Source organism: Lissotriton helveticus, chromosome 4_1 (genome assembly GCF_964261635.1).
Source record: "Lissotriton helveticus chromosome 4_1, aLisHel1.1, whole genome shotgun sequence".
In the NCBI taxonomy this organism is placed as follows: Eukaryota; Metazoa; Chordata; class Amphibia; order Caudata; family Salamandridae; genus Lissotriton; species Lissotriton helveticus.
The window spans coordinates 2082708173-2082734020 of record NC_136063.1 but is presented as its reverse complement, the minus strand read 5'-3'; positions in this window follow the sequence as shown (position 1 = coordinate 2082734020).

The window sequence follows — 25848 nt, the reverse complement described above, 5'->3', positions numbered from 1 at the left end:
GCCAACTAGAGACTCTAATTTTTAACAGTATGCAAATGGATGGTGCACCTGCGTTCCTCTGGTAATGTCCATCCTGGGTGCAGAGCTAAACCGCCAAGCAGGAGCACTATGAAGGTTCCTTGCAGAAGAGTAAGGTGCTTGTGGAATTCAAAAGGATAGTGACAATATTGGAGAGTCAATGCAAGCATGGTGCATAATGAGGCGGTGTGTGGGAATTAGACTGTTGCTGTGGCATGCCCATAAGTAAGTGCTAATCTCATACCGATCCCAGAAAACCTAATAACTGCATTACGCAAGATGATCACCCCAACAATAAATGCTGCTTAACTGTGCTTGTTTTGCCCCATGTTCAGACCACAATCACTTAACTAGAGTTTGCCACTTGAGTCACTAGTCTGTGTTATTCAAATCAATGCACCTCTCTCTCTAGTCCACCGAGATAGGCCTCTTAAAGTCCTCTTTCTTCCCATAGCAGTAGATAGGTGTTGGCCCCTCTTCTAACTGTTGTCAACTAAAATTGCAGCTTTTATTTAATCCAAAAAGAGATCTGTCTAGTGAACAAGAAACTGAAAGAAACGAAGTCTTGGTTTAGTCCAGGTACATTGAACGGACTCAGAAGAACCTAGATGTACTTTATTTAACAAAAGGACAATCAAGTAAAGTAACTATCACCGTGACACATGGAGAAACTGATGATACTTAAAGATCACCTAAACATTACATATCAAGGTTAGTTTTCCTGTAAAGACCGTACTGGCCATCACATTATGAACAATAATCATTTGGGATACATTTGTGCAAGTTGCCTGTTGCAAGTGTGTTTTTTATTTACCTATCTATCTGTCTTTCTCATGGTGTGATCAACAGTATATTATTTTGATTCTTTACTGGCAGCCCAGCATGGGAATGAAACAAGGGATAAGGAAAGAGAGGCATCTTCTTGTTCTTTTTATGACACGGTAAGATACCATTGCTAATTTCAATTAGTCTTTGTCACGTCTCACCACACAGTTAATCCTAGGAAAAAATGGCTGTTCTGCACACATACAATTTGTGGACTATTTCAAAATGTATCTGGACATAGGATTATGTTCTGTGTGTGGTGATGAGCAGCCTGATTGTGCACCAGCATAGTGCTAGTGAGCAACAGCAGGACATTTTTAATAAATTATGGCTTTGAATTGCTTTCTTTGTTTGTGGTATGAAGCACCAATGGTTTGCTGTGAAACAATATGGGGCTCTTCATTAAGCCCCATATTGTTTAACATCTATGTGGCCCCACTTGCCAGGGTAGTCAGATCTTTTGGGCTGGAGGTGCTGTCGTACGCTGATGACACCCAAATAATGGTTTCTCTCACGCAGCCCGTGAGGGATTCTGCCCTGAATTTCATGAACTGTATGGAGGTGGTGTCCCAATGGATGATACAGAACTTCCTGAAGCTTAATGGGGAGAAAACGGAGGTGCTGATTTTCGGGGGTAATCAGGATATCTGGTCAGATGATTGGTGGCCGCCCTCACTTGGGGATTGCCCCCTCCCCCGCCAGTTTGCTAGGAATTTAGGGGTGCTAATGGACACCACGCTTTCTTTTGACCGTCAAGTCAGCAGGACCGTCTCCACCTGCTGCGGCATTATCAGAGTTCTTAGAAAGAATACTCACTATCTTTCCCCCGACGCTCGGAAACAAGCCACTGTGGCATTAGTTTCCTCAAGACTGGACTACTGCAAAGCCCTTAATATGGGGATAAATAAGAGCTTTATCCATCGTTTGCAAATAGTCCAGAATGCGGTGGCAAAGATGGTCCTTAATTGCCCCGGGCTTGCCTCGGCCGCCTTAGCCAGAAAAAGCCTACATTGGCTTCCCATCCAGTCCAGGATCTCTTTTAAGATTCTTTGTCTTGCCCATGGGGCATTTTCTGGTACTAACCCACAGGGGATCAGGTCACTTGTTCATTCCTACTCCCCCTGTTGAGCTCTTCGTTCCTCTAACAAAAATCGTCATGTAGTCCCAAGGTTTGTAAGAGCAAGATGGGGAGGCAGAGCCTTCTCCTCGGTTGCACCCAGGTTATGGAACTCGCTCCCCATCGAACTTGCAGAGCAATCTTCGCTTCCTCTGTTTCGCAAAGCATTAAAAACTTGGCTTTTTTCCGAAGCATACCTGTAATGGCATACTCTAGCGGACTACAGATTTTATGGCCTGCTTGGCGCCTTGATGCCCTTGGGCTAAGTTGCATGGTAAAAGACTCCCTTCATTCTGTGCTGTATAGCTCCCAAAAAGAATACATCTGTCCATTTTGAACTTTTAACTTTTAATAGCATTTTAGGGTATGTCTATTGCTAGGAAAGGTGGGTGATATATAGTTAGAGGGTTCATTAAAGAATTGGGACTTGATTTTTTTGTTTCTGCTTTTCTTTTTGTCTATAGGGTCACATGGTGGATGGGGTAAATTTAAAAAAAACAGGTACAGTGGATTGTTGGGTGTCATCTTGATAAATGCACCCTATTATCTTTAGTTGTACAATTTCCTCAAAATTGTTTGTTGATTTTTTCAGGTTTTGGATGGTCTAGACTTGAAGTTGAGGATCATGCATTTTTCAAGAAGGTGGTGTTACGTTTTTTCCTGGGAAACATCCCTTACTCCAACATTTGATTCCCAAGAGTTTTTCTTTTCAATAATTGATGTGTATTTGGTTTTTGGAAGTTTTGAATTTGGAATTTAAAGCTGTATTGATTCAAGGTGATTTTATTAACTTCTTCGGTGTGGAGGACCGCTTTGTACAATCCTCTGCTCTAGTCCTGGAGTGCTAAAGATGGCTCCAGGCTGTTCTTGACCTGAGGCAACAAATCCTTATTTCTTTTAGCCTTGGGAGTTGAGGAAGAGGTTCACTAGCTCCCAAGGTAATTTTGTTATCATAAATGTGTTGTTTATTCAAAGTTTTAGATTTTCAAGAGATACTGGGTAAAACAACTTGGTGAGAATCCCACAAGTCACCTTTCCCTGGATATCTAGTTCTCAATACTGCACATGTTTGCTCCGTATCCCTAGGTGTCAGCTGAGCCAGCACCCAAAATACACAGATTTCCACTATGTTACAAACGTGTCAGTTTTGAGTTAGGAATATGGGATGTATCTATGTAGCGTTTTGGGTCATTTCATGTTATGAGCACTAGGCCTACCCACAAAAGTGATGTGCCATTATTTTCAAAAGACTTAGGAGAATGCTGGATGGAAGGAAGTTTATGGCTTGCTGCATATTCCAGAAGTTTCCATCACAGAAATGTGGGGGAAATGTTTATACTTAGTCAAGGTTAGAGGTTTGCAAGGGATTGTGGGTAAAACAACCTGGTAAGAGCCATGCAAGTCACCCCATACTGGATTTTTCTAGGTGTCTAGTTTCTCAAAATGTACAGGTTTACCATGTTTTCCTAGGACCCAGCTGAGCTAGCATCTAAAATCCACAGCTACCTACTTTGCAAAAAACAAGTCAGTTTTGAGTTAGAAATATGGGAATTATCCATGTTGTTTTTTGGGCCATTTCCTGTGCTAGGCTCAAGGCCTACCCATATAAATGAGGTGGAATTGTTGTCAAAGGACTTAGGGAAATGCCTGGTGGAAAGAAGTTTGTGGCTTGCTGCAGATTCCAGAACTTTTAATCCCGGATATTTGAGGAACATGTACTTTTGTAGTCAAAGGTATAGTTTTGCAAGGGATTCTGTGTAAAACAATCTGGTGAAAGCCTTGCACGTTAACCCATCTGGGATTCCCCTAGGTCTTCAAAAATATACAGCTTTCTAGGTGTCCTTAGAAGTTGGCTTTGCTAGCGTCAAAATCCACAGCTATTCACTTTTTTTTTAAAAGGTTACGTTTTGTGTGTAAAAATGTGATGTATTAATGTACAATTTTGGACCGTTTCCTGTTGCTGGTTCTAGGCCTACCAACACAAGTGAGATACAATTCTTACGAGAAGACTTACAAGAATGGTGGTTGAAAGGAAGTTTGTAGCTCCCTGCATATCCTAGAACTTTCCATTATGGAAATGTGAGAATAATGTTTTTTTTAGGCAATGTTTGAGATCTGAAAGGGATTCTGAGTACAACACCTTGGTGGTCTATACTCAGTACACAATGAAAAACCATTGTACTGTGCTGCTCATATGTTTGCTCTGGGTACCTCGGGTTTTTGGAGAACTTACAAACCCCATATATCCCCAAAACCAAAAGGTTCTAACAAATGTAATGGTACACTGCTTTTGTAAATTGGCCATTTTGACAAAAAGATGTAGATGAAAACATGTGTCACAAATGGCTAATTTTCGTACTCGTTTTCAATTTTTTTTTATTTAAACAGTTTGGGGGCCCATTAGGATCTTGGGCGGATCGCCACCGCCCGCAAGGCGGTGGCGGTCCATCCCTGCCCGTCTGCCGCTTTTCCGCCTGGTCAACAAGTCGACCGGGTGGAAAAGAGTTTAATATGGGGGCGGTGTCTGTTAGACACCTCCAGCCATATTACCATGGGGGCAGAAACATGCCTTTCGGAAATTACAGGAATTACTTGTGGGGGCCTATTGCGGGCCCCCAGGGACTCTAGGGGGTGGGGATGCACATGGGGGTACAGGTACCCCCATGCAGTTCCATGCACAAAATGCAAGCACCGCGCGGTGCCTGCCATGTTGGGCATGGAAGTGCACGACATGCCTTCCTGGCATTGTGGCGGGCGGTGCTGAGTGCACCGCCCGCCACAATGTCAGGAATGCAGGATGCGCACGCCACTGTGGCGTGTGCATCCTAATGGCCCCCACAGGACCCCCGCGCTTATGGCGGGCAGTCCCATTTCACGATAGGATAGCAGGCAGAAAAAGTCAGCTGGCCATCCTAATATGCCCCCTACGTTTCTTTGGAAAAACCTTGAGGGATCTACACATATGAAAACGTGCTGAACTTGGAATTTTGCCTCCTTTTTAGAAAAACATAGCTTTTCTTGAGTTTCACACTGGTTTACACCACAGTCTGGAAGTAGGTTGAAAGTACGAAAAATAGGAAAAATTGGATTTCTCTTTGAAAAATGCCAAAACTGTTAGCTTTTTGGATTCAGCTCTCCATGTTCCTGAAAGTTTGGAAGATGATGACTTTAGCAGATGAAACAGTTTGTTTATGCCTTTTTTTATGAAGTGAAAAAACGATTTTATCCTGAGCACTTTTTTTCTCTTTTTCCTAAAACTCAAAATTTTTCTAGGTCCCCTCCAGGAGAATCTACAAACCCAGAGTACCTTTAGGATCCCCAGGACGTTGGAAAAAAAAGTACACAAATTGGGCATGGATAATTTACGTGGACAAAAAGTTATGGAGGTCTAAGTGTAATTTACCCCAAATAGCCCAAAAAAAGGCTTAGTACTGTGTGTGGGGGGCGGATGGGGCAGGCCTAGCGGCAAAAGAGTTAATGGAAGAGTGAGTGTTGGATATCTCCCATGACAAATGTATCATACTACTTTCATATACACCATACTATCTTAATTTTTCAGTTTTACTGCAGTGTCTCTTTAGATTTTTATCTTGTTTTTTGGATATTGGTTAGTTTGTTCTCTGGATGGCAGAACTGAATGGAGTTGAGGCGCAACTTTAAAGGAGAGAGTAGGACAAATACCTCATCCCTCGCTTTATTTAAGATTGAAGACTTCTAAATTTTAGTTTATCAAATTTTTTTTTCACTCTCTGGTGGATATATGATTTGAATTTTTTTAATTTTAGTTTATTCTTTTGGTTTTAGGGGGATGTTTAAGAGTTTGTTTTGGAATTTGTATTGTGCTACTATTTATTTTATATGTGGACATTTTTCGAACAGTGTGCCGGCAGTTATTATAGTTAGTTGTTCAAAATAGGATTTTTTGTAGTAAGTGCAGCATATTTGAGGTTGTCCATCTCCAAGAATGTGACAATTTGTTGCAATTTTGAAAGTAACAATGAATTCATTTACTTTGTTTGTTTGAAGATTTTCTGCTCTAGACTACCGGAGAAAGATTGAGCATGCCTCATTTCATAGAAACTGTGGACCTGATTACAAAGGTAAACTTAAGCTTAAGTTTTTTGTTTTTGTATTAAAAAACTACAAGTTTATTTTTTCTAACTCTAATTTTACAACTGTTGAGACTCTGCACTTTTGGCAGCGATTCTACCCCAGAGACCACCCTTGGAGTCTGACTCAGTTCTGAGTGACATTAACTCACAGCACAAGCTTTGGATTAGGGAAAATAAAAGTAAACTTAGAGAAACACTGATGGCATTTTCTGTGGCTCAAAACCAGCATTGTATGTATTGGTAATTCTTCAGATATCTACTGGCACACTAGCTGAACAGGCTAGATAAAGTTCATAGGAGATTGTTGAAGTGTGCAGAACCACATTGAGCCGTAAGCCCTGTTCCGGTCATTGACTTATCAGGCTCTCAGTAATGGCCAAGAGCACTGGTAAACCTTCAACAATCCGGACTGACTGAGGACTGGGAAGCAGATGAAGCTACGCAGGCACTGAAATGCATTGGGAGGAAGCCCCACTGGAAGAAGTCTGCCAAGTTGGTTCAGTGTGTAGCCGGATGACTTTAGACAGCAGATGCAGAAGCAAATAAGGCAAACAAAATAGACAACTTCAGATGGGTGGAAACAAGGAATGGAAGATAGAAAACATCCAGCTGTGGCAATGCTCAAATGGTGGGTGAGACTATGAGTCGGAGAGCCATACAACTAAGCAGTTACAAAACAACTGACCACTGTTTCTGTGAGCTCTTAAATTCCGGTGAAAGCTCCCACTTCCCATGGCCTTCACTATGATTGATTTCTTAGCGTTATTAATCTGGAATGTCCCCTAAATACCTATGAAGCCCACCTGCCAGTGACCTGCCCTCTAAATCCCCAATTTCGCTTCTTCCTATTCTTCCCTTGCGATTTCTGGTCTTTCTCCCACTCTTGTTGGTATTGCGCTTCCTATCATCAATGGTCCTGACAGAGAGAAAGGAAATGCAAGATGGAAATGCTGGAAACTAAAAGAAAAGGTGATGTTGGGGTATTGTTATGAGTGGCAGACATGACCATTACAAAACTCAAGCATGCAGGTTGGATGCAAAAAAGCAAAATAGATGAGTAGAAAGAACAGCAGTAAACGTGGCTATGCTGGGAACATCTTTAATTAAAACAGTGGTGAGGTGAGGAGGTTCCATAGAAGAAGGCTTTTAGCACAAAAAGATTTTAGTGTCGATGAAAGTAGGGGAAATAACAAAATAGAGAGCCGATAACAAAAAGACTAATAGCAACACAAAATAGCTGAATGTAATCACTGGGAAGCAAATACGTATAAATCCATCTCAGTGTAATCAATATTAAGTAGGCTGTGTACAGAAATCTAGTGACTGCTATTCATAATAAAAAATATAAATAAATTGAAGCGTCGGTTCTGAAATGACCAATCATCTGGCCTGTCTCTTTTTTTTTACCCTTGATTTTTTTTATTGCGTGTTTTTTCTATACATGCTACTTAGAATGTAGTATATCAATACAACTTCTGACATTACTACTTCTATAACTTCTCTTAATAATATTAACAATATCAATAATACAGATCACCAGTTAACACATGGAAACTTGTTTTTAATGCATTAAATAGGAAGTATTGCTTGTAACTAGTTTTACCATGTTCAAATTATATCCTGAAAAAATGAAAAGGTTCAGCTTGTCCTTCAGGGAATCAAACTCATGACATTCAGATCATAAACTACTAAGAAGAGTATTAAATATACAGACTTGCCATTCCTTAATGGAAACTGTTAACAATGCTATATCTTTTTTTCCCGAGAAGACAGCTGATGAACATTACGAGGGTCACTGTCTTAACTGAATGGGATTCCAAATACCGTAGCTATGTCTTAAATGTCTGTCCTGTCTGACACAGCTGTCTAGCAATCAAACGCCACCATCTCCTTTAAGAGGACAGCTATGGACTGGTGAGGTGACGCTCTGCACTTAGAAAGCCATTAAAATATGAGAGATGGGACTTACAATTTTTGACGTGACCACTAACCTTCTGAACAGAGTGTTTCAAGTTCTTCTCACAGCTAATGAATCCATTAGCAGAAAACGGATTAGTAGATCAATCCACAAGCCAGACAGTACTTAATTTGTGGGGGTGCCGAAACTCCGTTTGGAATCTTGTGTCCGGCGTAATTAAGCATTGGCGAGTTGAATAGAAATGCTATTAGCTTTACATCCACCTCATACCTCTTTAATCCACTACCAGACACTTCCTGACACTTTTTCTCACTCTTGCATGTTCCTGATTTCTCCCTTTGTGACAGTTTGTCCATCTTTCTCGTCTTTGTCTCTCTGATTTGTGTGTTTATTCCTCTCTTGCTCTCTGTAAATATTTGCTGCAGAAAAATACGTGCTGACGGACCCTACTGCAACCACAATTAAGCACTAAAGACAGGGCTACAGGATTCAGCACGATTCCCAAAATGCTAACAGTTGCGCAGATATACTAATGTTTACGACAAATGTAAAAAAAGAATAATAACGCAGTTGCTAAAACCATTCATTGTTCTCAAATCAGAATAGAATAAACATAGCAGCATCGGTTCATGATCTCACTTCAATGTCATATCATCCAGTGGCTACTCTGAACACTCTTATAGAAAAACCAAAGGTATCGTATCATATATACACACATGTGTGTCGTCTCGTACAAGACCAACAGTTGTGCAGACCAAGAAGATGCATTAAATCTTTCATTACTAGATAATTTTCAGTAACTCAGGGGCTTATATATGAGAGCCCAGTGTCACTTTTGCACTACGTAACGCGGGCTCTCATAAAGAATTATGAAGCCATGCAAAGCCATACTGTGATGTATTTACTATGGGTACTGTATCGATCCCCCTATTTCTGACCCTTGTCTGGTTAATAATTAACTAGCAGCCATTCAACTGCACAAAACCCGTTATCTGATTAGCCATACAACGGCACAGAAACCCGTTATCTGATTAGGTCATAGCGCAAGCCATCTCATTAGGCAAGCACTATTTCTCCAGTCCCCTAATAGGCATACGGTGTTCTCACAACAAATCAAACCTACCACGACCTGGGAAATCCCCGCAGCCATTGTTTTGATTTAACCGAGAACTTCAGTAAAGAAGGTGCGAACGACCAGTTCGTATGACATCCTTATTGACGTATTTATGTCCATCCTTACGTCAATCTCGGCACCTTTCAGGTATAAATAATACCGACATTGCCTTAAGCAAACACACGAGGTGGTGACAAGATTGGAGCAGCGAGACTTGCCGAGGAGCCCAGCTGACAGCGAAGCCCACAGACGCTGCCCCTCCTTTCTGACGCGCTGAGAGAGAGACGCTGCCTTTTCTCCTGCCGAGAAATCCAGCTCCGGCGCTTCCAGCCGCCCTTGCAGGCAGCTGGGATATCAAGACCTGAGATAGAGATACCAGCCCTCCAGCCTTCTAAATCCCAGGTACTGAACTGAATAACCCATTGCAGAGAATTCTTGAAGCAGACCCTTGGCAAAGCAAACTTAACTTAAACTGCTACTTATCTACTCCCGCCCACGTATTAGGCTTAGGTCAGGTACATTGGGGTAGGCGTAGTTAGAAGCACCAGTTGAGTACGATTAGTCAATGTATATATGTATGTATCTATTTTATCCATTTTAAGTATCATATGGCTAAGAAACCATATCAATGCTTTTACAGTATTATTTTATAATTCTGTTATTACTGTATGCACTTTACTTAACTATAAGTATTGCAATAATAGCGATTCATTTCTCTTGTATGTGAAAAGAGACTGATCAATAAATAACATCTTTTTATTGAACACGCCGTCTCTTCCTTTTCTCTACAATCTGGTGAAACTAAGAATGCACTGAATGCACTGAACTGACTGAGTAAAATAAGTTGTCTTTTGTTTTCACACGACTCTAGAGATACACTCTTGATTAGGGGAGAGCAAAGTTGTCATGTTCTATGGTTGTCAGAAACTAAATCCCTTCTTGTCTATCCAGGGAGGTTAAACTCCTCCTTGTCTATTCGAGAAAGTTTCTAGTGAACTCTGAGCTAGCTGGCAAACACTAAACTTTAAGTCTAATATCGACAGTAGAAGACCTAGTTAACCTCTGTCCTACGTCTATACTATTGAAGATATTATTCCAATGCGCAGAGCCTATTGGGCTAATAGGAACTACACTACAATACTGCATGGCTTTGAGAGGCCTCATATATCATGAGTAAGGCGACGCAGTACAGAGAACTGCGTCGTCTTTCAGTGCTCCCGTGAGAGGTTATAGGGGCATTGCAGTGGGTGTTCCCATGCAACACCCCTAGAATTTAAAGCTGCCCCAGATTTACAAAAGCATGTAAACTTGGGGAAGTTCCAAATTCGTACATCTCCTGAGGGGAGGCGTAACGAGGAGAAATCCCTTCATTTTTTTTCCATTTTTTCCTCTTTCCATTTGTGCTATATTCTGAAGCACCTATAGAAAGGGGACAGCGCCTCTTAGGATTGTTTAATGCCGAACGGTGCCCCTTCCTGCACAAAAACAATCCTGCCTGCAATGGAGGCCCTCTTGAACAATGATGCAAGGGTGCCTATGTTGATGCTATGCTGCTGAAACTCTGCTGGCGGAAAGGAACGGAATGTACAGTATTGCTTAAATACAGTGCATTCCTGTTCTTTCACTTTGGCATAGGGCAGCGCAACTGGTGTCTTGCTGTGCCACTTTACCCCAAATTCCATAATTGAAGTCCTCAGTCCACAAACCAAATCTTTTAGATGTTTTGATTTGCTTTCACGACTAAACCATCTTTCATACAAATATAAAGTCTCGTATTATAATAAGCCTTAGTTTCAGCTGGGACACTCATCTTGAAAAATGTGACATATGATTTACCAAGAATAGGCCGTCCAGGTTTGCCACTTTTGATGGTGCAATTTAATATTTATATGCAGCTGTGTGTAACCTCATCAAAGACAGTAAGTTGTTTTTGCAGATGTCTGATGACATTATTCAACTGCAATTGAGCAGATAGCTGACTGACATTTCAAGTCATTTCGGTGGCAAAAAACTGCTATTAGAAATCACTAATTTTAATTCTATACAGTCTATGGCTAAAGTAAATTGATAGTGAAAAGGCCCCGTCTATTTCAGTTAACTTTAGTAACTGAATGCAACCTGAATTAAAACAGGATCCTAGATAGGTCGCAATTGCTTACAAAAAAATCGGTTGAAAGGAAAAAGGAAAGATGTAGAATGCATGAAAAATCATTTATGTACTGACACACAGGAAGTCCCACTGGATACATTTTGAACTGACTGCTCTGCAAGCAGTTCTTCTTCATCTAAGCCTGGAAGGTGGCCAGCAAATCTTGGAGAGCTTAACCAGGCTTTGGATGTTATTATAAGGTAAATGGAATTGTGTATTGCCAGTATTTATTGGCTAGATAATTGATAGGCTTTGCCCACATCAACCTCAGTGAGGATAGAGATGATCCATGAGCAAATCCAAAGTCAAATGACTGATGGCAGATGCAAAACACTTAAACCTGTTGAGCCAGAGGATTAACATTGGAATAGTTTATTAGATCCTAAAAAGGCCTTGTCACCATTTGAAGTGTAAACAAACTTATTATGAATGACAGATCATTTGGTATTAACATGCTCTGAAAGACTAAATCACCTACTATTTAAGTTGTGTTTGAGATTTGAGAATTTATACTGAAAACTGGCCGTAATTCTCAAATATTTCTTAAAGCGGCTAAACCTTCAGCTGTTCTCTGAAGGGTCGGGCTTGCTTGGCACACCACAGACCTAATGGAATTTTTCAAGAGCATCCATCTACAATTTAAGACTTTTTAACGGTGTAAGGGTGCCTGCATTAGAAGGAGAATTGTTTTTTTGCAGCCATCACAAAATGCATCCCTGGAGGCCTTTTCCTCTTTCTATGTGTGCTGCAAGATGCAGCACACATTGAAAGAGGAAATACAAGGAGAAAAAAGACCTTTCTGCTCATCACTTAATTCTCTGGGGTCATAGCGATTTCACACAAACCCAGGTTTACAAACCTTTGTAAATATGTAGTGGTGTGAAATCCATAGGCAGATGTTTGGGAATGGCCATTCTCCACCAATGGAGCGCGTCTCTCAGAACTAAATGCAATGCAATGAAGCGCAATTCACTGCAATGCATTAGATTTCTTTACAAAGTCACGCAAGATGATGCAAATTGCCCCTTGCATATCTACTTGCATTTTGTGTTATGGCTGCACCTCAAAAGTGGCACAACCACAACACAAATGTTAGTAGATTTGGCCCAACTTTCGTAGGACCTGCCAGGAGGGAGGTGATGAGTAATGGGGGAACATACTAGATGACTACTACCAATCTCTTACCCGGCTCTCTTGACCCATCCTAGCTTCCTTAATTTGACCTTCCAATATATAAAAGATGAACTATTATCTTTCGGCAGTTCTGCTGATTCAAATTCCTATACTCTAATGTCTGCTGTTCATCTAATCATCCCTTCTCTCCCCCTACTAAAAACAATACCTGGCTGTAGTATGTGATGCTTAATATTTTGTTATATATGTGTAGTTTGATTACTGTGACTGCATCGTAGAGAGCGAATTCTATGATGCAGCCATTCCATTTCTTTAGAGTGTTCATCTCTGGTTGCTAGGTGAGGAGCAGTTGGTTTCTTGCTTCTCATCCTGACAAGCAGATGTGGTCGCAGTGGCGTCACTAGGGGGTGCGGGGGGTGCGGACCGCACCGGGTGACACCATCAAATGGGGTGACACCAAAATGCAATACTGTCTGTTGATGTGATGTTTCAAAGAATGGTGTGGTATTTTACTTGAATAAAGTGAGACCTTAGGGCAGCTAGTCGTTATTTGTTTCCCTGGCTATTCAACAATTCGTACAGCGCGGCTATTAATCCATGCCTAAAGCAACACGCATTGCGGAGTTTTCAACATCGAAACTGGAAGGGAAGTCCCGCTCATTCTTAATTTTGGTCTTGGTAACTGGCCTCTAGAGGGCGATATTGGCCCAACCAGTGCAGATCAGTCATTCAGGGTTGAAAGCTTCCCTCTATGTTACCATCAAGCCTTGCTTCCTCACCAGCGAAATTATTTATTATGTACCCAGCCACAAAATAATCTTCTGGGGTTGGAATGGAGTTTAGCAGTTCAAAGGCATTTCGTCTGTTTTGGCATCTCACTGGCAATGAGAACATTGAAATGTTAACAGGACTCAAAAGAGTTACTAAGCTATAATTTGAAAAGAAAATCTACAGCGGACCTTCGGAGCGTACATTTGCATTAAACATTTGCTGAAAAAAACACAATTGCTGCGAACAACAGCTGCTTGTACTCTGGTTCGTCACTGTATGGTGTAGTATATAAAAAGTAGGCAGGATACTGTTGTAGATAAAGCATATATTAGGCTTTTATTCTGCTATTAGTTATAAGTGATCTTCTTCCCAGCTGACCCAACTCGCAACTGACTAAGTTGGAATCATTGGGAAGACTAGAGTATAGAAGCTTTACAGACTCTGGAATACAGAATGGGGAATGGACACAAAGGAAGGGCTAATATAAATTGTTGTGGAAAACAAGTAAGTTAATTTACAACATATGGATAGGAAAGGGGAGCCAATGCCTAAGAAAAGAACCAACTTACCTTCCATATGTACAGTCGTGAGGGGGTGACACCACAAGTTTTACCCGCACTGGGTGACACCAACCCTAGTGACGCCACTGTGTGGGCGTGGTTCTGGGATTCAACTTATTTCAGGAAAATAAACTTTTTGTTAATCCTGCTTTAGTAGTCTGTTTGTTGGACATTCGTCAATACTGCACTGGCATTCTGCAAACATTCTTCATTTTCCTCTGGTCTCCATTTTAAGTCCATGCTGTTGGTGTCCCTCAAAGAGCTTCTGCAGAATTATGATAGAACCCGTGTCAGCTGCCGTTCATTACGCACACACACCCACACATACTCACACATGCAGACACACACACACACATCTGAAAGAAAAGGCAACCATTTGGCCATTCTGGATTGCTCCCTGCATTCTCACACCTCTCCCAGGTCTTTGCAGATCTAAGGGAGATCTTAGAACAATGGGGTAAATGATGGATCCTTGTCTGACATTTTACTATCTCCTTGGGTCTCTGGACAAAGACGGCAGAACACCAGGGGCCTCATTTATGAAAAGTGACGCATCGGTGCGTGAAAACAGCGATGCGTCACTTTTCACTGCGCCCTCTTGCGAGACCAATGATGCGTCATATTTACAGTATGACGGATCGTGGTGCAAGGAGTTACAGATACGTCAGTATTTCTGATGTATCTGTAAGCGCAAAAGTCACGCATTGCTGGAATGTGTCACAAAAGTGACGCAACTCTAGCAATGCGTCCTTTCACATGGGGAAAGCCCCATGTGAAAGGGCTTGCATCAGTCTTACGCCTGCTGTGAGGCAGGCTCAAGATATTGACGGAACAGTGTCCTAAAAGTGACGTAGTGAAATCTCATAGATTTCACTGCCTCACTATTACGAGGCTTTTTGCGGGGGAACGCCCCCTCTGCATACATTATACCTGACGCAGGCATAATGTAGCGCAGGGGTTTACAAAGTGACGCATCTGCTTAGATGCGTCACTTTGTAAATAATGCGCAACAGGAGGCATGTTTTACGCTGCCGATGCGTCACAAAAAGTGAAGTATCGGAAGCGCAAAACTGACGCAAGGCCTCATAAATGAGGCCCCAGGTGCCTATGGCGTTTTGTTCAAGATTCAGAAGATGATACTTTTTCTAATTCTTTGCTACGTATGTGACTGTCAATGTACAGTTTATTTACAGCCAGAAGCCTAAAAAGAATGAATCTACTAATACTGGCTGCTGGTGGATTTTGAGGGAAATTCACCAACCAGCCACTGCAACTTTTAAAACATAAATTCTCATTTTATTTTATTCTACATTTTTTTAAAGTTTGAAAACATTAGAACAAAAGTGTAATTGTTCTTGAGATCCCATGATCTTATTATTTGTCAAAATACTCGGATTACACTGCCATTGTAAGACTGATGGGGATTTAATATGTTCTTCTGCTTGTATCTCAAAGACAATGATATACTTGACCGCTTGTTTATGAATGGCAGCCCATTTTAACATCTCTGGTTCTTGTTATAAAGCCATTAATCATATGTGCTGTTTTGATTGTTACACATAACCTGGTCCTTTTAGTTCTATATCTTCAATATGCCATTAAGGCAATCTAACAGTAGCGAAAGAGTGCAGCAATTGTAATTTGAAACAGTCTGACAGAATAAGGTGATGTATTTATAGCAGTTGTGGGTGGGAATCATTTAACGCCAAGGAAATGTTATTAAAATATTATGGATGGCTAGTGCACATGTATTTATGAGAATTTAATTGGAGCTAAAAGGTCTGGCAGTGTCTCCAGCTGTCAATCGCAAACCTGCAAATGCATATTAGCTAATGATTGTGTAAAATTATGCATTTTTTGCCATAGATAAATATCTCATTAAAACCCTTTAGGAACGGTTTATGCATAAATTATGCATTAAAGGGACGGCTAGATAAAAGAAGGACTGTATCCATGCATAGTTCATGATGGCTGAACCCGTGTTTCATAGAATGTTACTATGAAATTGATGAAAAATATGCAAATGAATGTGTTCGGTATTTGGATTTAGAACACTGAGGCATATTTACAAGTAAGTGGCATAGCGCGGCTTTATCATCCTTGGCTTAACGCCCACTCTGCCACTTCTGAAACGCATAGCTGCAACTTACTTACGAGAATACAGTGCAGCCTGGTGTTTTCCCCTTCGCTGGTGCTAATTTAGCTGCCTAGCGCCAACACAGGCACCCTAGCCCCATAGTGCAAGGGTGCCTGAGTTGAGGGGAATGATTGTTTTTGTGCAGGAAGGTGCTTAATGCAGCACACATAAAAGTTGCAAAATGTCATTTTTTTAATGATTGTTTATGTGCAGGAAGGGACATCTTCTTGCACATAAACAATCAATGGCACTTGTCTGTCTCTATGTGTGGTGCACAAAGTGGCACACATGGAAATAGCAAAAACAAGGAGAAATTAATCATTTCCCCTCATTGTGCCTGGTCTTAATTTTGGTGCTGCCCATATTTACGCCACCCTTGTAATTATGGGGCAGCGTCAAAATAAATGGATGTTGTTGTGGAACACCCACCACAAAACCCATTGTCCACCCCTTTCTCACAAAGTATAATGTGAAAGGGTGCCTTAGTCACAAGGGGGCGTTAAGCCACGGTAAGTGGCTTAATGCTGCTGTGTCAATAAGGCAAAGCCTGTATCGCCACCACAATGTTGAGAAAGGTGAAGTTCTGGTGGCTATAGGGGCTTGTAAATATGTCTCTATCAGAAAGGCGATATCTCTTAACTTCGCTCAAAACAAAAATAGCTGCACACACTGCTGCACATTGTGGGGCACATTTGCAAGGAAGTGGCGAAGTGCAGCTTAAGCCTCTTTGGCTTAACGCAGCGTTCCATCACTTCAGAAACACAGGGCTGCACCGTATTTACAAGAATACGGTGCAGCCTTGGGTTTCCTCCTGCACTGGTGCTAATTTACCTGCCTAGCACCAATGCAGGCACCCTTGCACCATAGTGCAAGGGTGCCTGCATTGAAGGGAATGATTGTTTATGTGCAAGAATGTGTCCCTTCCAGCACATAAACAATCTGAAATGCTGCTTTGAAACTTCTGTGTATGCTGCTTGATGCTGCAAACATAAAAAATGCAAAACTTAATGTTTTTCAATGGTTGTTTCTGTGCAGGAAGGGTCATCTTCCTGCACATGATGAATCAATGTTGTTTTTCTGTATCTATGTGTGCTGCACAAAGCAGCACACTAGGAAACAGAAATAAAGAAGAGCAATAAATACAATGTCTCCTCATTGCGCCAGGGAAGACCAGGTTTTCCCTGGCCTTAATTTTGGCGCTGCCCCATATATATGCCACCCATGTTAATATGGGACAGTGCCAAAGTGTATGGGTGTTGTGGTGGAACGCCCACCACAACACCCATTGTCCACCCCTTTCATGCTAAGTATACGTTGAAAGGTTGCCTTACTCACTAGGAGGTGTTAAGGCATGTTAAGTGGCTTAACGGTGCCTATAGATAAGGTGAAGCCTGTATCGCCACCTCAACTCTCAAGAAAGGTGATGTCTGGTGCGATGGGGGCTTTTAAATAAGTCCCTGTGTTAGAAAAGCCACTGAGAATGCATAAGAATTGGATACAGGGTTAGAAAGGGGTACGTCACAGGAAGAAAATGGCTTGGGAAAGGAAATCAACCTAAGAGCATGGGTCTTCACAGCCAAGCATCATGGTGTTTGCTCCATGGCATTCAGGTAAAGGGGAGAATAGGCTTGTCAGCATGCCTTCAGATCCAGTGTTTGCAGTGTCTCTGCATTCTCAGATACGTCCATATGTTATGTATGCAAAACCTGTCTTATTTCAATCCAATTCTCCAAGCGTATTTAATAATTAATGTAGCATTTATGTATTCATATTCACATGTATGTATTTACTTATACATGTTATCTGGTCTCGTTACAGGCAGCTGTAGCTTTCTTGAAAGACATTGTGTCCGTATGCACCACACAAATGTACATACGTACCATACAGATAAAGGACAGTTCTAGGCTTCTTCTGCCACTGTCTTTTCCGGCTGCTCTCTTCAGGCATTGGCTGCATGTGCTGTCCCTCACCTTGTAGGATCAGATAACAACCTTTTGCAGATGCATAGATTCCTGATGGTCCTTCTACTGGAAGTTGGTGATGGAGGGAAAGTAGTCCTTGCATTTACTGCTGAAAGTATCATTTTCTTTTCAATAATGAATGTGTGTAGATAACGATGTTGCCAGATGCTAGGTGGCTCATACCTCCACACGTTAGTGGCACTTCGCTTCGGGGGTGTAGAATGTTAAAATATGAGTTTTCTGAATTTTTTCTCCATCGTTTCCTTCTTTATGGAATGAACTTGGAGCTTAAGGCTGATCTGCCGCCTTTCACTCATCCATCATGAAGGCCTTGTACTTAGGTCGGAGAACCATTATTTCTTCCATTGCACAGTTTTGTCATTATCACAAGTGCACCAAGTCTAATGCATTGCAATGTCAGCCATGATTGCATGGTGGTTGGGCAATACAAGCTGACTGATTTCATTTCCTAGCAGTGATCAATGCACCCAGCCGTGGGCACACATATTCTCTTTAGCTGATATAACACTTAACGTTAATATGCATTGGTAAGGCGAATATGTCCAGTTTTATTGTGCATTGTAGCGCTTGTAGTTTTGAAGAGGGAGCTAAATATATGTGAATGACTGTTCATTCAATGAATTGTGCAGGGAACGATATGAAATCGCCATGACAAGGTGAACACATACAATCTTCTTGCAGATCCGTATCAACCCGTTTTCACACCAGGATCAAGGCATGGGAAAAAAATGAGGCTATGCACCTGTAACTGTGATATTGCACTTTGGTGTCTTCAGAATAATTTAATGATCTAAAGTCCTGTCACTTCCAGTGTGGCTTTTCCAGGAACATTACTATGATTTGTGTGCCAGGTTCAGTTGTTAGAATAGAAATGCTCATGTTTGCACGTTGCCCTATATAAGTTATAATTCACTGTGCCATTTTCACTAGAGGCATCATTTTAAGCTGTTCGAAGATGATCTCGTTCAAATTCCACGAAATGCTCCTCTTAGAGTTTTGTTTTCTTCATTTCTGTTCTATTCCAGTAATGAATACACTGTTCCTATTAGCGCATACGTTTCTCATTAGATAGAAGCCCTCTCCCACTTGTCTAGTGGCAGGCCCGGATGGAACAACCTTGGAATTGAAATACTTTGTGAACAATAGAAGCGCTGAAACCGTTTTTTTTGTATTTCACTGTTTAGCTGCCCCTGCCTGGAAAATTCCGCTGCGGTCGTGTTCTAGCTCAGTTACGAAATGTACATAATGTATCTTTATGCTTATTTATTTCAGTCCCCTCTGCAGCACTACTAGCAACTGGTTAGACCGGGCTCCGCTCTGAGTGTATATTAATAAACAGTTATTGGGTTTGTATTCTCCACTGTCTGACAGACTCTTCATTGGGTATGGATGGCTGTGAGGTGGTTATTAGTGACCAGGGTGCCCCTAATTGGCCCATTCCTTCACAGTGGCACTGATTCTCTGGGGTTTGTAGTGTCTGCATAGTTGGGCCCAACCATGTCAAGGAGGTCCCAGAGATGTTCCCCGGCTCCACCCCCCCTCAGGGCATGGGGATAGTGGTTCAGCCCGACGTCTTCATGGAGGGCACGCACAAGAGTTAATAAATAACCCAGGGCACTAGGCGTGGGCAAGCATAAAGCTGACCACCACCACTAAACACACGTGTGGTCCGCCATCATTTCTAGGCCTTAGCTAGAATAGTACATTGGCGAAGAGGGGGTCTCGCCACCCCATCGCGTGCAAGGCACCATCGCACTCTTGCCGTAGCCCCTGCGGCCTCCCCCACCGGCGCAAAGTCGAGCCGTGCACTCGGGGCACCCCCCTGCTGCCCCGCGCCTGAGCGCGCCTGGACCTGGCCTTACCGCTGTTTTCTCCGGCGCTCTGGACACGCCCCCACAGCCGCGGACCGCCTTTCCAGCCTGGCGGTGGTGCCGCACTTTTCCAGAGGTGAGCGCGCGAAGACCCAGTGCTCCAGCTGCTCCCTCCACCTGGCCGCACTCAAAACCGGCTGAGCGACGTCCTCCACCCACCCAGCTGCCTTTCCAACCCTCTCCGTGTAGACGCAAGCGGAGACACACTGCCGGAGACGCTGTTTGCGCTGGGCGCGCCATACCTCACGCATTCCACGTGCAATGCTACGGACCTTGCCAAACCCCACGCATTTCGCGTGAGACCGCTACAGGCCCTGCCAATCCTCACGCATCTCGCGTGGGACGCGAAGTGGACTATTCTAAGCCGTATTTCACTCCTCCTGCATGCACAAAAGCGCCTGTTTGTCTGAATAGCCCACGGAACACGCTGGTGACACCGGCGCCTGCCCGCAGCAGTCATGGCTAATGTACCTCCCTTGGAGCCGTTCGCTGTCACCGGCACACCTCCGTCGCAAGCGGAACGCTGGAGGAAATGGGTAGAACGCTCTGAGAACTACTTCGTGGTGGCAGAAGTTGCAGTAGAGCGACGGCGTGCCATGCTGCTGCACCTCGGAGGTGAGGCGATCCACAACATATCGAAAGACGTTGTGGAGGGCGGCCCGCCCCGTAATTATACCACATTGCGCGACGCCATCACAGCGTACTTTGAGCCCTTCGCCAGCGCGGATTACGAAAGGTTCCTACTCCGCCAAGCCCGCCAGCTCCCGGAGGAGTCTGTAGACGTCTTCTACGCGAGACTGAAGAAGCTGGCCAGCACATGCACCCTCCCCGATGTGGACGACGAGATCCGCGCCCAGTTTATTCAGGGATGCGCGTCTTTAAAGCTGTGTGAGAGGGTATTGGAGACGGACAACATGCCCATGCGCGACATCCTGGCACTAGGGCTGTCTAAGGAGTTGTCGAAGGCCAGAGCCGCGCACATGGAGCCAAAGCCGATGGTCGCAGTCAAAACTGAACCTGTGTGCACCATCAAGACCGTTTCCACAGAGAACCGCGCGAAACAGTCGCGACGAGGGAGACCAAGACCAGCTCAGTCCTCCCACGACCGCGCCTGTGCGTGGTGTGGAGGTGCAACGCCCCACAACGGAGTATGTCCGGCACAAGGCAAGATCTGCAGCGCCTGCGGAAAAGCCAACCACTTCGCAAGTGTATGTCTGTCGACACAGAGGAAGAAGCAGGGTGGACCACCCAGAAGGGTAAGACAGCTAGAGCCGCTGCCAAACACGTCCACCAGCAGCGACATCTACGACGACGACGCTAATGCGGCTTCCGTCCATGTGGTGCGGATGCTCAACACTCTAGCAGCCACGCCATCTGCGGAACCCATGTGCACCGTCAATGTGCAGGATCAAGCAGTAGCGGCTCTGATCATCACCGGCGCGACAATCAACTTAATGGCAGCCAGCGTGTACCGAACATTAGAGAACGCACCCACACTCCATCCAACAAGAGTGCAAGTATACGCCTACAGCACCAGTCGCCCATTACGCCTGTGCGGGATGTCCTGGACAGCCCTGTCCCACAGCTCCACTTGCTTACAAACCAAACTTTACGTGTCACAAGAAGGATCAGGATTCCTGCTCGGTTGCCAAACTGCCCAAGATCTCGGATTGATACATTTCGCACTCACAGTCCAAGCCCACAGCCTCGACCATCTCGTATTAGGACACGCCTCGCTGTTTGAAGGAATCGGCTGTTTGAAGGGACCCGCCATTCGTCTCCACATAGACCAATCAGTCGTCCCAGTGGCTCTCCGGCACCGACGCAATGCGTTCCACCTACGACCCAAGGTAGAGGCGGAACTACACCTACTTGAGCGAGCAGGAATCATCGAAAGGGTGAGCGGACCCACTCCATGGGTATCGCCCATCGTGGTGGCCAAAAAACCGAAGCAGCCCGACGCCGTGCGGATCTGCGTTGACATGCGTATCCCCAACCTTGCTATCAAGCGGGAGCGCCATTTGACATCCACCATAGATGACATCATTGGAGAACTGTCAGGCTCGAAGTGGTTATCGAAAATGGACCTGAGGTCAGGATACCACCAAATTCCCTTACACCCGGAATCACGCCCGATAATCACCTTCTCCACTCACGCCGGCCTTTGGCGATATACCCGGCTCAACTTTGGGATATCGAGTGCTGCAGAGGTCTTCCAAAACATCATTCAGAACGTCCTGCAAGGGCTTAATGGCGTGTTGAATGTCAGCAACGACATCTTGGTCCATGCACCAACCCTAGAGGAACACATCCAACGCCTCCAAGCGGTGTTTACCCGGCTTCACGAGCGAGGTCTTACCCTCCACAGGGAAAAGTGCGATTTCTTACGCAAAGACATTAGTTTCTTTGGCTACAGGTTCTCCGACCAAGGAGTAGGACTGGACCCGGAAAAGGTCAAGGATATCCACGAAGCCCCCTCTCCAACATCGATGACAGCAGTCCGCAGTTTCCTCGGGATGGTCACATACTGCGGGCGGTTCATCAAGGGCCTGTCTGACCTCACTGGCCCTCTCCGCGACCTCACGAAGGCCACCGCCACCTGGGAATGGGGGCCGGAACAGCATGAGTCATTCCAGAAGACCAAGGCAGCACTCTCAGCTGACACGACGCTAACCTACTTCGACCCCTGGAACAAGTCACAACTCGTCGTCGACGCCAGCCCGACAGGACTAGGGGCCGTGCTGACCCAGCAACAAGCGTGTGGAGAATGGGCCCCCGTTGCATATGCGAGCAGAACCCTCACGCCGACAGAACAGCGGTACTCGCAGATCGAGAGGGAGGCCATCGCCATATTGTGGGGGTGCCGCACTTCCACATCTATTTATACGGACACCCATTTGTGGTAATCACAGATCACAAACCCCTTGTTCCGCTATTCCAGGGGACCTCCTCACGCCCCCCCCCCTCGGATTGAGAAATGGGTCCTCCAGCTCCAGGAGTTCCAATTCACCGTGGAGTATCGACCTGGCCCCTGAAACCCAGCCGACTACTTGTTGAGACACGCCCGCCCGGTCAGTGACTCGGAAGCTGCAGAGGCTGCCGCCACCGAAGAATATGTCAGGATGATCGTGGAAAGGTCAAGACCCCTGCCAATCTCCCTGGAGGAAGTGGCGCAAGCCACTAAGGACGACGACTTACTACAGATCGCCATCCAGGCTATCGCATCGGGTAACTGGTAGCCACTCCAAAGCCCAGCATCATTCCGCATGCCTGGGGCTCAAGCAACGCTGAAGGCACTCCACCAAGTCCGAAACGAACTGTCTATATCTCCGGAAGGGTGTCTCCTGAGAGGCCCTCGCCTGGTACTACCCGACAGTCTCACCCAGCAATCAGCCCTCCTAGCACATGGCGCGCACCAGGGCATCGTAAAGTCAAAAAACCGCCTTCAGAGCAAACTCTGGTTCCCGGGCCTTGACAAGGTGGTCGAAGATATAGTCCAGCGATGTCCCGTGTGTTTGGCGACTAGCCTACCCAACCCTCCGGCCACAGTGATTACAGAGGAAGGACCGACATCTCCGTGGGTGCGAGCCAGTGCAGATTTTGGCAGCCTTCCCGGAGGAAAATACATGTTCCTTGTGATAGACGATTTCTCACGTTACCCCGAAGTAGAGATCCCCAAGCTGGAAAAGATAATCGCCAACCATGGCCTCATTGGAGAACTACGCACAGACAATGCTCCCTGATTAGATCCAACCAGTCGGAAACTACAAGCCGGACTTTTTAGCCGAGGGAGATCGAATTGAGACAGGGCATTTCAAAGCTGCCGAATTGAAGATTTTATCGGGACCACAGGTGACATTCTTGCACTTGGAGCCCAGGACTGTCGTGCACTTATCGTCTTGATAAAGACCCGCCGCGACCAACAAGTTGGCGCAAGATAGGGTCGACACGTCGACACTTCCTACAGGCCCCCTAACTCTAGGACTCCAATGAAATAAAAGAAATCTAAAGGGTTCAAGAAGTTTTACAACAGTGGTTGGCCTTTGTGAAACTAGACCTTTGTATTTGTATAGATTGTTGACCTGAATGTATTTATGATGTATATATTATCTTTTATGTTATTGTTTTTTGTGTGGTGAACACCATTCATTGTTTCACTTTCTTTGCACTATATTTATGATATTGACAGTCTTTGTATAGACGAGAATATGATTCATTTAATATAAAGAGAATATAAAGTTGATTGCAGGCTATTGTTTCATTGACTGTATGAAGCCTCACTCTTTCTCTTTCAGACGTGGGATCAGCCATTAAGTTATCTAGATGGTTTTGTATTTTGGATTATACGACTAGTTCAAAATCAAACAATAACGCTGAAATTAAGTGTTGTGTGTACCCGACATAACCTTTTCTATTTGAACTACCATTTAACCCAGGTTCTGAGGGACACAGGGTCAACCCCGTTTTTGTTTATAAAAAAAAAATATATATATATCTTCGAATTACTAGGCAAGCATAAATCACTGTTAAGACGTAGTCAGAAATACTTGCAGGTGTTCAATTTAGTGGGGAAGCTTTATTCTGAATAGTTAAAAATGCTTTAAAAATCTTAAAAGCACAGAGGAAAGGAGTTTTGGAAAAATTATTAAATGCTTATTCATATTTACTGGCTGTGGTCATTCCACATGGGCACTGCTGTGGTGTTAGCTTACATGTTGGTGTAGGGGCTCACATGTACTCACATGGGGACTGAAGCGTTGCACAGATTCGTAGGTTACATCTTTAAGGTTGAAATCATTACTAAATGATAGGCAACTGTCTATAGTATCTAGGGCCGGAATGGCCATAGCGGGCACCGGACAATCCCCCGGTGTGCCGCATGGGTGGGGGCCGGTTTTTGGCCCCTGGGGGCCGTTTTTGTTACAGGGCCGTTTTTGCAGGATAGCTGCAAAATCGGCCCTGTACCAAAATCTGCCGAAAACCGGCCCCGGCAAAGAGCAGGGCTGCACCTCCGACCAACCCTCCCCTCCCCCGAGTGGTGAGGGTGGGGGCGGCCGAGCACTTTCCCAGGGCCGGTTGTGGTTCCCAGTCCAGCCCTGATAGTATCGGTTAATCTTTGGCTCTGGTGGCCTCCGGGATCTGACAGTCTCTGGATGCGCAGCCGTTTCACGCACAATAAGCACATCCTGTTCCCTCTCCTGGTGAGGACTCATAGCACAGGCGCCCGGTACTGCGCTGACGGGAAGCTCCGAGAAGCTCTTGATGGCTACAGCGCCCTTAGAGTACAGGAGGCAGTCTACACAACCGGAAATACACTATTCTGCTGGTAGAGCAAGAAACAAAAAGCACGTGAAAACATCATAATGCACACTGTTCATTCTAACATGACATCGTGTACAGGTACTGTTTGGCATGAATAGGGGACAAAGGATGTCTGGTTTGGACCACTGGGAATGGTTATATTGAGCTAGTAGACATACCAACGGACTATATTGCCTTCACCACCTCATGAATTACTCTGTCAGTCCTGCAGTGAAATTCAATCTCTTCTTGAGACTCCTGCGCTCCTTCACAAGGAATAATTCTGTAAGACGTTACAGCTGTGCATACAGCCATGCAGTGTCGCCTCCCATGTCCAAAGAGGCGCACACAAACTGAAAGCAAAGGAAAAACAAACAGCACACTCACGGTGTCTCTCAGCCAATCCAGACGCTGCTACAGCATTTGTTCTGCACCAGGATTGGCTTTAGCGGGCACACTTACCACTCATTAGGAGACCAGGGGTTCAGGCTTTGATGAATCCCAATCCCTAGTGTGAAGCAGAAGAGAAGGCTTTAGTCCGCATGTCTGGCTAGCCGGAGGAAGGAAACCCGCCAATCTGACATGCGCACTTGCTTGCTCCATGCTACTCCTGTGTGGTGTCAATGTCATTGAAACCCCACCCACCCACTTCACAGCCGCTGATGCCTGTGGCTGAAGGCTGAAGGCTGACAGCCACAGGCAGATGAAAATAAAAAGGAATGCAAGCAAAGTGTTTTTTTCCCAAATAAATCTTGACATAAAATGTGCACATAAAAAGGGAATCAGTTGGCAAAATATGAGTGGGGAAAAGCCACAACGCTTAAACGCGAGAACCGCCC